This window comes from Rhinopithecus bieti, unplaced genomic scaffold, assembly GCF_001698545.2.
Source record: "Rhinopithecus bieti isolate Rb0 unplaced genomic scaffold, ASM169854v2 scaffold_7605, whole genome shotgun sequence".
Lineage (NCBI taxonomy): Eukaryota > Metazoa > Chordata > Mammalia > Primates > Cercopithecidae > Rhinopithecus > Rhinopithecus bieti.
In genome coordinates, this window is record NW_016805506.1 from 914,833 (window position 1) to 924,498 (window position 9,666).

Here is a 9,666-nt window from a genome sequence, read left to right on the forward strand (position 1 = left end):
TTTTTTTTTTTTTTTTTTTTTTAAGGATTTTAGCATCTATGTTCATCAAGGATATTGGTCTGTAGCTTATTTTTTGGTTGTGTCCTTTCCTGGTTTTGTTATTAGGGTGATGCTCGTTACATAGAATGAGTTAGAGAGGGTTCCTTCTTTCTCTGTCTTGTGGAAAAGTGTCAAAAGGATTGGTACCAATTCTTCTTTGAATGTCTGGTAGAATTCTGCTGTGAATCAACCTGGTCCTGGACTTTTTTTTGTTGATAATTTTTAAATTACCATTTCGATCCTGCTGCTTATTATTGGTCTGATCAGGGTATTGAATTCTTCCTGATTTAAGCTAGGTGGGTTGTATTTTTCCAGGAATTTACCCATCTCCTCTAGGTTTTCTAGTTTATGTGTGTAAAGGTGTTCATAATAGCCTTGAATTATCTTTTGTATTTCAGTAGTGTCAGTTGTACTATCTCCTGTTTTATTTCTTAGTGAGGTTATTTGGATCTTCTCTCTTCTTTTCTTGGTTAATTTTGCTAATGGTCTATCAATTTTATTTATCTTTTCAAAGAACCAGCTTTTTGTTTCATTTATCTTTTGTATTTTTTTTGTTGTTGTTGGTTTCAGTTTCATTTAGTTCTGCTCTAATCTTGGTTATTTCCTTTCTTCTGTTGAGTTGGATTTGATTTGTTCTTGTTTCTCTAGTTCCTTGAGGTGTGACCTGGGTTGTCTGTTTGTGCTCTTTCAGACTTTTTGATGTAGGCATTTAGGGCTATTAATTTTCTTCTTAGTACGGCCTTTGCTGTATCCCAGAGGTTTTGATAAGTTGTGTCATTACTGTCATTCAATTTGAAGAATTTTTAAATTTCCATCTTGATTTTGTTTTTGACCCAATGCTCATTCAGGAGCAGGTTATTTAATTTCCTTGTATTTGCATGGTTTTGAAGGATCAGAGTTGATTCCAGTTTTATCCCACTGTGGTCTGAGAAAGTACTTGATATAATTTTAATTTTCTTAAATTTATTGAGGTTCATTTTAGGGCCTGTCATATAGTCTATCTTGGAGAAAGTTCCATGCACTCTATTCTGTGGTTGTTGGATGAAATGTTCTGTATATACCTGTTAGGTCTGTTTCCTCCAAGGGATAGTTTAAATCCATTATTTCTTTGTTAATTTTCTGTCTTGAGTACCTGTTTAGTGCTGTCAGTGAAGTATTGAAGTCCCCCACTATTATTGTGTTGCTGTGTATCTCATTTCTTAGGTCTATTAGTAATTGTTTTATAAATTTGGGAGCTCCAGTGTTAGGTGCATATGTGTTTAGAATTGTGATATTTTTCTGTTGGACAAGGCCTTTTACCATAATATAATGTGCCTCTTTGTCTCTTTTAACCATCGTTGCTTTGAAATCTGTTTTGCCTGATATAAGAATAGCTACCCCTGCTCCATTTTGGTGTCCATTTGCATGAAATGCCTTTTTCCACCCCTTTACTTTAAGTTTATGTGAGTCCTTATGTGTTAGGTAAGTCTCCTGAAGGCAGCAGATAGTTAGGTGATGAGTTCTTATCCATTCTTCAGTTCTGTATCTTTTAAGTGGAGCATTTAGGCCATTTACATTAAATGTTAGTATTGAAATGTGAGATACCACTGCACTCATCATGCTCTTTGTTGCCTGTGTACTTTTGTTTTTTGTTTTGTTTTTTTTTTTTTTTGCTTTTGCTTTTTAGCTTGTATTTTTGTGTTATAGGTCCTGTGTGATTTATGCTTTAAGGAGGTTCTGTTTTGATGTGTTTCCAGAATTTGTTTCAAGATTTAGAGCTCCTTTTAGCAGTTCTTATAGTGCTGGCTTGGTAATGGCAAATTCTCTTAGCATTTGTTTGTCTGAAAATGACTATCTTTCCTTCATATATGATGCTTAGTTTCACTGGTTACAAAATTATTGGCTGATAATTACTTAGTTTGAGGAGGCTGAAAGTAGGGTCCTAAACCCTTCTAGCTCGTAGGGTTTCTGCTGTGAAATCTGCTGTTAATCTGATAGGTTTTCCTTTATAGATTACTTAGTACTTCTGTCTCACAGCAGTTAAGATTCTTTCCTTCATGTTAACTTCGGATAACCTGATAACAATGTGCCTAGGCAACGATTTGTTTGTGATGATTTTCCCAGGTGTTCTTTGTGCTTCTTGTATTTGGATGTCTAGGTCTCTAGCTAGGCTGGGGAAATTTTGCTCGATTAGTCCCCCAAATATGTTTTCCAAATTTTTAGAAGTCTCTTCTTCCTCAGAAATGCTGACTATTCTTAGGTTTGGTCATTTGACGTAATTCCAGACTTCTTGGAGGCTTTGTTCATATTTTCTTTGTCTCTGTTGGATTGGGTTAATTCAAAGTCCTTGTCTTCAAGCTCTGAATTTCTTTCTTCTCTTCTTCAATTCTATTGCTCATATTTTCCAGAGTGTTTTGCATTTCTAAAAGTGTATCCAAAGTTTCCTGAATTTTTTATTATTATTTTTATTTAAACTATCTATTTCATTGACTATTTCTCCCTTCACTTCTTGCATCATTTTTTGGATTTGCTTGCATTAGGCTTCAACTTTCTCTAGGTCCTACCCTGATTAGCTTAATAACTAACCTCCTGAATTCTTTTTCAGGTAAATCAGGGATTTCTTCTTAGTTTCAATCAATTGCTGATGAACTAGTATGATTTTTCAGGGGTGTTGAAGAGCCTTATTTTGTCATATTACCAGTGTTGGTTTTCTGGTTCCTTCTCATTCGGGTAGCCTCTGTCAGAGGGAAGGTCTAAGGCTGAAGGCTGATATTCAGATTCTTTTGTCCCACGGGGTGTTCCCTTGATGTAGTACTCTCTCCCTTTTCCTATAGATGTGGCTTCCTATGAGCCGAACTGCAGTGATTGTTATTTCTCTTCTGGGTCTAGCTATCCAGTGAGTCTACTCAGCTCCGGGCTGGTACTGGGGGTTGTCTGCACAGAGTTTTGTGATGTGAACCATTTATGGATCTCTCAGCTGTGGAGACCAGCACCAGTTCTATTGGAGGCAGAAGAGGGTGCAATGAATTCTGTGAGAGTCCTTAGCTTTGGTGGTTTAATCTTCTGTTTTTGTGCTGGTTGGACTCCAGCTAGGAGGTGGTGCTTCCAGAAAGCGTCAGTTGCAGTAGTGTGGAGAGGGACTGGTGATGGGCAGAGCCCTAGAACTCCCAAGATTATATGCCATTTGTCTTCTGCTACCAGGTTAGATAGGAAGGACTATCAGGTGGGGTTGGAGCTAGGTGTGTCTGAGCTGAGACTCTCCTTGGGGAGGTCTTGCTGAGGCTGCTGTTGGGGATGGGGGTGAGAGTCCCAAGTCACTTGAGTTGAGTACCTAAGAGGATTATGGCTGCCTCTGCTGAGTCATGCAGGTTGTTAGGGAAGTGGGGGAAAAGCTGGCAGTCACAGGCCTCACCCAGATCCCACACAAACTGAAAGGCCGGTCTCACTGCCACCGTGCCCACCCCCAACATCCCTTGGTCTGTTTCTAGGCAGAGGGCGAGACAGGCTTGAAAACTTGCCTGAGACTATCCCCCTCCCATCTGCCAAATAAAAGGGCTTTAGTTCTTCCCCTGCCTGTGAAGTCTGCATGCTGGATTGGTGCCCTCGCTCAAGTTCTGGCCAGGAGGTTTCTTGTCCCATTCAAATTGTTATAAAGTTCAGCTAGAGAATTCCTTCTCCCTGTGGAGTTTTACCTCCTGCTCCTCTGGCCACTCTCCCAATGGATCTCTGTGGTACCAGGCAGGAATGGGCTGCTTGGGGACCCAGCGAGCTCCCAGGGCCTTTCTGCAGCTTCCTCGACCCCTGTATTTCACTCAGCTCTCTAACTTGACTCAGCTCCAAGTAAAGTCAGAAACTTTTCCTTCAAAGAGACCTTCAGCTTCTCCAGTGGGCGTGTGTGTGTTCAGGAGAGGAGGGTTTCCCTTTCCCAATTCCACAGTTGAGGCACTCACAGTATTTGGGGTGTCTTCTGGGTACTGCAGGAGCAGTTCACTTCCTTCACAGGGTTTGTGGGTCCTCTCGGGAATGCTGCTTTTTTCCTGTGGTCAATCTGGAGCTGAAATTCACAATGCAAGTCTCTGGATGCTGCTCTGTCTGGAGCTGCAATCTAGTCCTGCCTCCTATCCATCATGATCCCCTCCTTCCACCTTCTTCTCTTGTTTTTATGCCAGTGAGTGAAAGCCTCAAGATAAGGCAGTTTTGCTTCCCTGGAGTAGGCACTCTAGATGGATAGAATACATTACCTAGAAATTAACAGCTGTAGAAACATAAATTAGATTATTCCTTGAATGCAAAGTATTATACCTGATGGTGAAAAGAGAAGATACAACTGCCTCCTGCCCTCAAGGAGACGCCAAGTGAGCAGGCAATCAGTAGAGACATAATGTGAAGCACCAGAAAGTGAAACCTTAGAAAGAACTCTGTACAATGGGACACATTCGTGCTACAGACTCAGCCTAGCTTTCCCTGTCCTCTTAGCTAGCTTCCTGTTCTGCCTGATGTCACAAGGACAGTGAGAGACGTGGTCTGGATTTGAACCAGATCTGCCTGTTCCCACTGCATCATGCTGACTTTGTATGAAGGAGCCACCAGGCTAGTGGTGGTGGTGGTGGTAGCAGTAGTGAAATTCTATTCATAATACTACATTTACCGATAATAAAAAAGGGGAGAGATGGAGGAAAAGGGGTGGAGAATCAAGTGAGGAATCAAATGGAGCAGTTCTACTTGATTCTGTTTTATGTTTTGGGTTTCTTGTTGACAGTTTAGCTTTTGTGATCTTAATTTTTGTTTTTTTTGTTTTGTTTTGTTTTTGTCATTTCCAAAACTTCTGCTCAGCATTCTATCCACTATAGGGATTCTTTCTACTACCATAAAACAATAACAATAAAGATCATAATAATGAAAAAATAAAACATTCTTAAGTACACTTATACCACGTGAAACAGTCTTTGAGCAGTTTCCATGAACCAGGCACTATGTTAGGTGTTTGACGTGTGTGATCCGATTTAATATTCCCAACCACCCTGTGAGGCAGGTGTCTTCATCATCACCATTTGGCAGAGGAGGAAACTGAGGCTAAGGGAGGTTGAACTCATCCATCCAAACAACTTAGCTAGTAAATTACAGATAGTAAGATGGAAGGTTAGAGCCCATATGTGCCTAATTCCAAAAGCTGAGTTCTTAAAACATACCCTGAAATATCTCTTAAGCATGATTGTTCAGATTACACTAAAAAATCCAGTGACAGAGCTGATTATTTCCTCAAATGTCTCATTGATTGTTTGGCAGCTCTGATGACAGATATAAAGATGGAGATACATAAACTTACCACATCAGTCCCCCATGCATGAGAGTTGGCCTATCATTTTCACTTGTGATATGGAATAAGAACCAAGAGTTGTTGCTTTACATGTATTTGGATATGATATAAAGGCTTGTTATTGGAGCTGGATCCTGCCCTTTGCTCACCAGGAGATTCTGGCTGGCTTGGAGCAGAAAGCCTTTGTTCTGGGGTAGCAACACCAATATTCTGTCTAGGAGAAGCCTCCTGCCGAGTCTTTCTCTTTATTTTCAACTTTGTTTGACCCTCAGTAAGGTGCTACTGGAGCTCTCTGGGAGGTAGAAAATGTTAAATAGATGTACACAGATATCCCCTCCTCTGTAAGTGCCATGGGAAATGTTTTCAAATGGGTTCACTGGTGTCTCCCAGTATACTGGGGTACTGGAATACAGTGTGTTTTTACGAAATGGGTGATGGACGTCATCTACTCAGCATGGTGCTTGACACATGTTGCGTGGTCTCAACATGTGGTCAGCTTCAGGAACTAGCTGATAAGCAAGTATTAAAGAAGGCAGTAGAATGAATTTCTCATAGGCATGGAAACTAGAAAAGCAACCAAGAGGCTGGGCTCGGTGGCTCACGCCTGCAATCCCAGCACTTTGGGAGGCCCAGCCGGAAAGAACATGAAGTCAGGAGTTCAAGACCAGCCTGGCCAATATGGTGAAACCCCATCTCTACTAAAAATATAAAAAACTATCCAGGCGTGGTGGTGCATGCCTATAGTTCCAGTTACTCATGAGGCTGAGGCAGGAGAATCACTTGAATTTGGGAGGCAGAGGTTGCAGTGAGCTGAGATTGCTCCAGTGTACTCTGGCCTGGGCAAGAGAGCACAAATCCATCTCAAAAAAAAAAAAAAAAAAAAAAAAAAAAAAAAAAAAAAAAAAAGGCAACTCAGAATCCCTATACCCTATACTGCCATAGCATGGATGGCAGGACAGGCATTATCCAGAACACTGCCTATTCAGTTAAAAATGTTGACTGAGCTCATACTACCTGCCAGCCCCTGAACAGGAATGCCACAAAAATCCAAATAAAGTATGGCCTCCATGCTCAGGAGGGTCACAGTCACGTCTAATTGTGCAGACAGGGAAGAGCAGTATCCTGGGTACATTCCTAAAAGTGTATGCAAAGTATATTGGGTCATCTGGCAGCCAACTGACAATCATAGTTTGCATTTCTGGAGCACTTCCTCGATGCACAGCCCTCTTCAAAGTGCTTAAGTGAATTAATTAATCTACTCCACTCTGAAGATAGGAAACTTAGGCACAGTGCAGCTAAGAACCCCACCTTAGAGCATTACAAATCCAGAGGTCACAGAAGCAGGATTTGAACTCATCTGGAGACAGATTTGAGCTCTTACCATCCTTCTATCTACTTCTAGGGAATAGAATAAAATAAAACACAATTGGGTGGCCAGACATGGTGGCTCACAGCTGTAATCCCAGCACTTTGGGAGGCTGAGGCGGGAAGACCACTTGAGGCCAGGAGTTCAAGACCAGCCTGGTCAACATGGTGAAACCCCCTCTCTACCAAAAATTAGCTGGGCGTCATGGTGCAAAGGTGGCTGAGGCATGAGAATCACTTGAATCTGGGAGGAGGAGGTCGTAGTGAGTCAAGATTGAACCACTGCACTCCAGCCTGGGTGACAGAGCAAGACTCCATTTCAGGAAAAAAAAACAAAAAACAAAAAAAACAACTTCATACCAACCCCATCCATTGGCAATATTGCCCTGCTGTTTTTAAAATAAAAAATATTAAAATTTGGGAAATATATACTGTGTGGCCACCATGACCCTGTTCCAGCTAGGGACAAAAACAATGGGAAAAAAAGCACAATTCTTAATCTCTTGGTAGGAACTGATGATTTAGGTGACTGAGGGACAGACAGGTAAACAGGTGGTTACATTGTAGTGTGACATACATGAGGTAAAGATTACTGATTTGGGGTTTGGTGACAGACAGACCTAAATCACTGATGTACCACATAGAAGCTGTGTGACCTGGGGCAGGTTACACTACTTAACCCTTCTGTACCTAAGTTTCATCATCTAGTCTGGTACATTGAGGATACTGCAGATATTTGCCTCAGAGAATTATAATGGGATAAAATACATTAATATGATGAATAGAAATTAATTGGCACACCATCATATAGTAAGCACTTAAATTTATGATACCTATTATTACGATTGTTTTAATAATAAAATATGGGTGAGACAAAGGAGACAAAAACTAGAAGGACAGCAGTGGGAAAGATCCAGAAGGGCCTGGAATGTCTCCTAAGGTATTTAGAAATACTGAAGTTCTTTATTCTAGGGAGGGAAAAAGATCAGAAATGAGGTGTAACTCTGTTACTCAGGGGATGGTGTGGTGGGTGGATTGAAATGGAAAAGATTGGCCCTAGGAACCCATCAACAGAACATGGAGACTTTACCCTCAATTGCTTTGATGAATGTCAAAGAGATTCCTGATCTTGTTGCAAAAGGAACTCAAAAATCAGAAGACATAGATATTATAGCCCTTTTTAGCTCTGTCCCACAAAGCATGGAGTGGGACTTTCCGAGCCAGAAACACAATCTGTTCTTTTAGAGAGGTGGAGGCAACTGTGATGTCTCCTGTGACCTGACCCAACCACTTGGGCTCCACTCATTTATCTCAATAGCTCAAGCACTGGATGTATATAGAACTGTGGTGACAACAGGCAGAAGGTAATTTAATCTGAGCAAAAGCCCCAAGTGGAAGAGACAGGAGGTTCTTCTGCATGGAAATGCCTTACATGTACAACTTTGGCTTTTTTTTTTTTTTTTTTTTGTATCCCCTAGCAAAGGCTCAGTCTCATCACGTATCAGGTTGTATTTGACCAAACACCAGAGGGAAAAGAGAAACAATCTAGGCCAGTGGTTATGAAAGGAAAAACGAACCTCTTCTGAAAAAAGAAAAAAAAAATACATGCGCCTTAGTCCCTTGATGGGTTTGAAAGAGGAGAATAAGATTATCGGTAATTCTCATGCTATCATTCACTTCCTATGAGCTGACAAGTCATTCTCTCCTAGATCCCCAAAACTCGCTGCAGAATATATTAGCCAGAGGATGAGGGGACAGGCTCACTTAGATTGTAATTGTGTTTGCATGTGTGTGTGTGTGTGTATGTGTGTGTGTTTCTCTCCTATTTTTTATCTAGATACTCTCTTTGCTTCCTTTGCAAATGGCTACTCTGTCACCCTTTCCCTTTTAAAAAAAAAAAATCTGTGGTTTAATTATATGTCTTACTATTCCTGATATGTAGAGACAAGCCAGCCTGGGTGCAGATCCTGATTTTTACCACTTCTTGCATGCATAGCCTTAAGAAAGTCATGTAACCGTTGTCATCCTCAGTTTGTTAACATGCCAAATGGGGAAAAAGATGCTCGGTTTCTCAGATTAGGATGGGGAGGGAGTTAAATAGTGGAGGTAGACCATCGGCACACAGTAGGAGCTTTATAAATGTTATTTCCCCACTCTGGCTGCATGGCCCCGGCTTCCCTTGTGGCCTTCCAATCCTCCCACCATACTCTGCCCATTGGCTTCTCCCTGTGTGCATAGACCATGCAAGGGAGGTTTTTTACCTCCCATATTCTCCCCTTTAATCCATCCACCACACCATCCATGAGTGACAGATGTGAAACTCATTTCTGATCTCATCCTTTGCTAGGATAAGGAGCTTCAACATTTCCCAACACCTAATTTCCATCTCCTTAAGCCCTTTCTATCCTTCAAAGTCCAGCTAAAACTTCATTTCTTCTGGACGTCTTCTCTGACCAGAGCATCAACCAGTGTTTGCGAGTGCACTGAATTCCAGTAGGATTTCGGGCCCACAGGGGTCCCTTGGATATTCCCAAGCACTCGCAGGATGCCAGGCTGTGTGCTGGTGTATGTCCTCCATAGACTCTACTTGACCCTGAGCACAGTGGTAGATGGACATTATAGGTCACTGACAGATGTGGAGTTAGCCTAAGCCTGAGTTTTCAGGGGAAACAGACCTAACCAACACTGAATGAACTTCCTTGGGAGGCGGTGACTTCCCAAACTGTGACCAGCCTTGATGGTTGGGGGCCCCCAATTCTGGGGCAAGGAGCTAGTTCAAGAGAAGTATCCAGGGGTGGAGGCTGGGCCTGCAATTGGATAGGTAACAATTTTACCTTTGGTTGACACATACCAAACCGAGATGTAGTTAAGTGGTCACCAAACTAAACTAATAACCAAAATCACCTGGAGAGGGGTGCTTTAAAAAACAGAGAGGTTCATGGACTCCAACCTTGAAGGACTTCTAA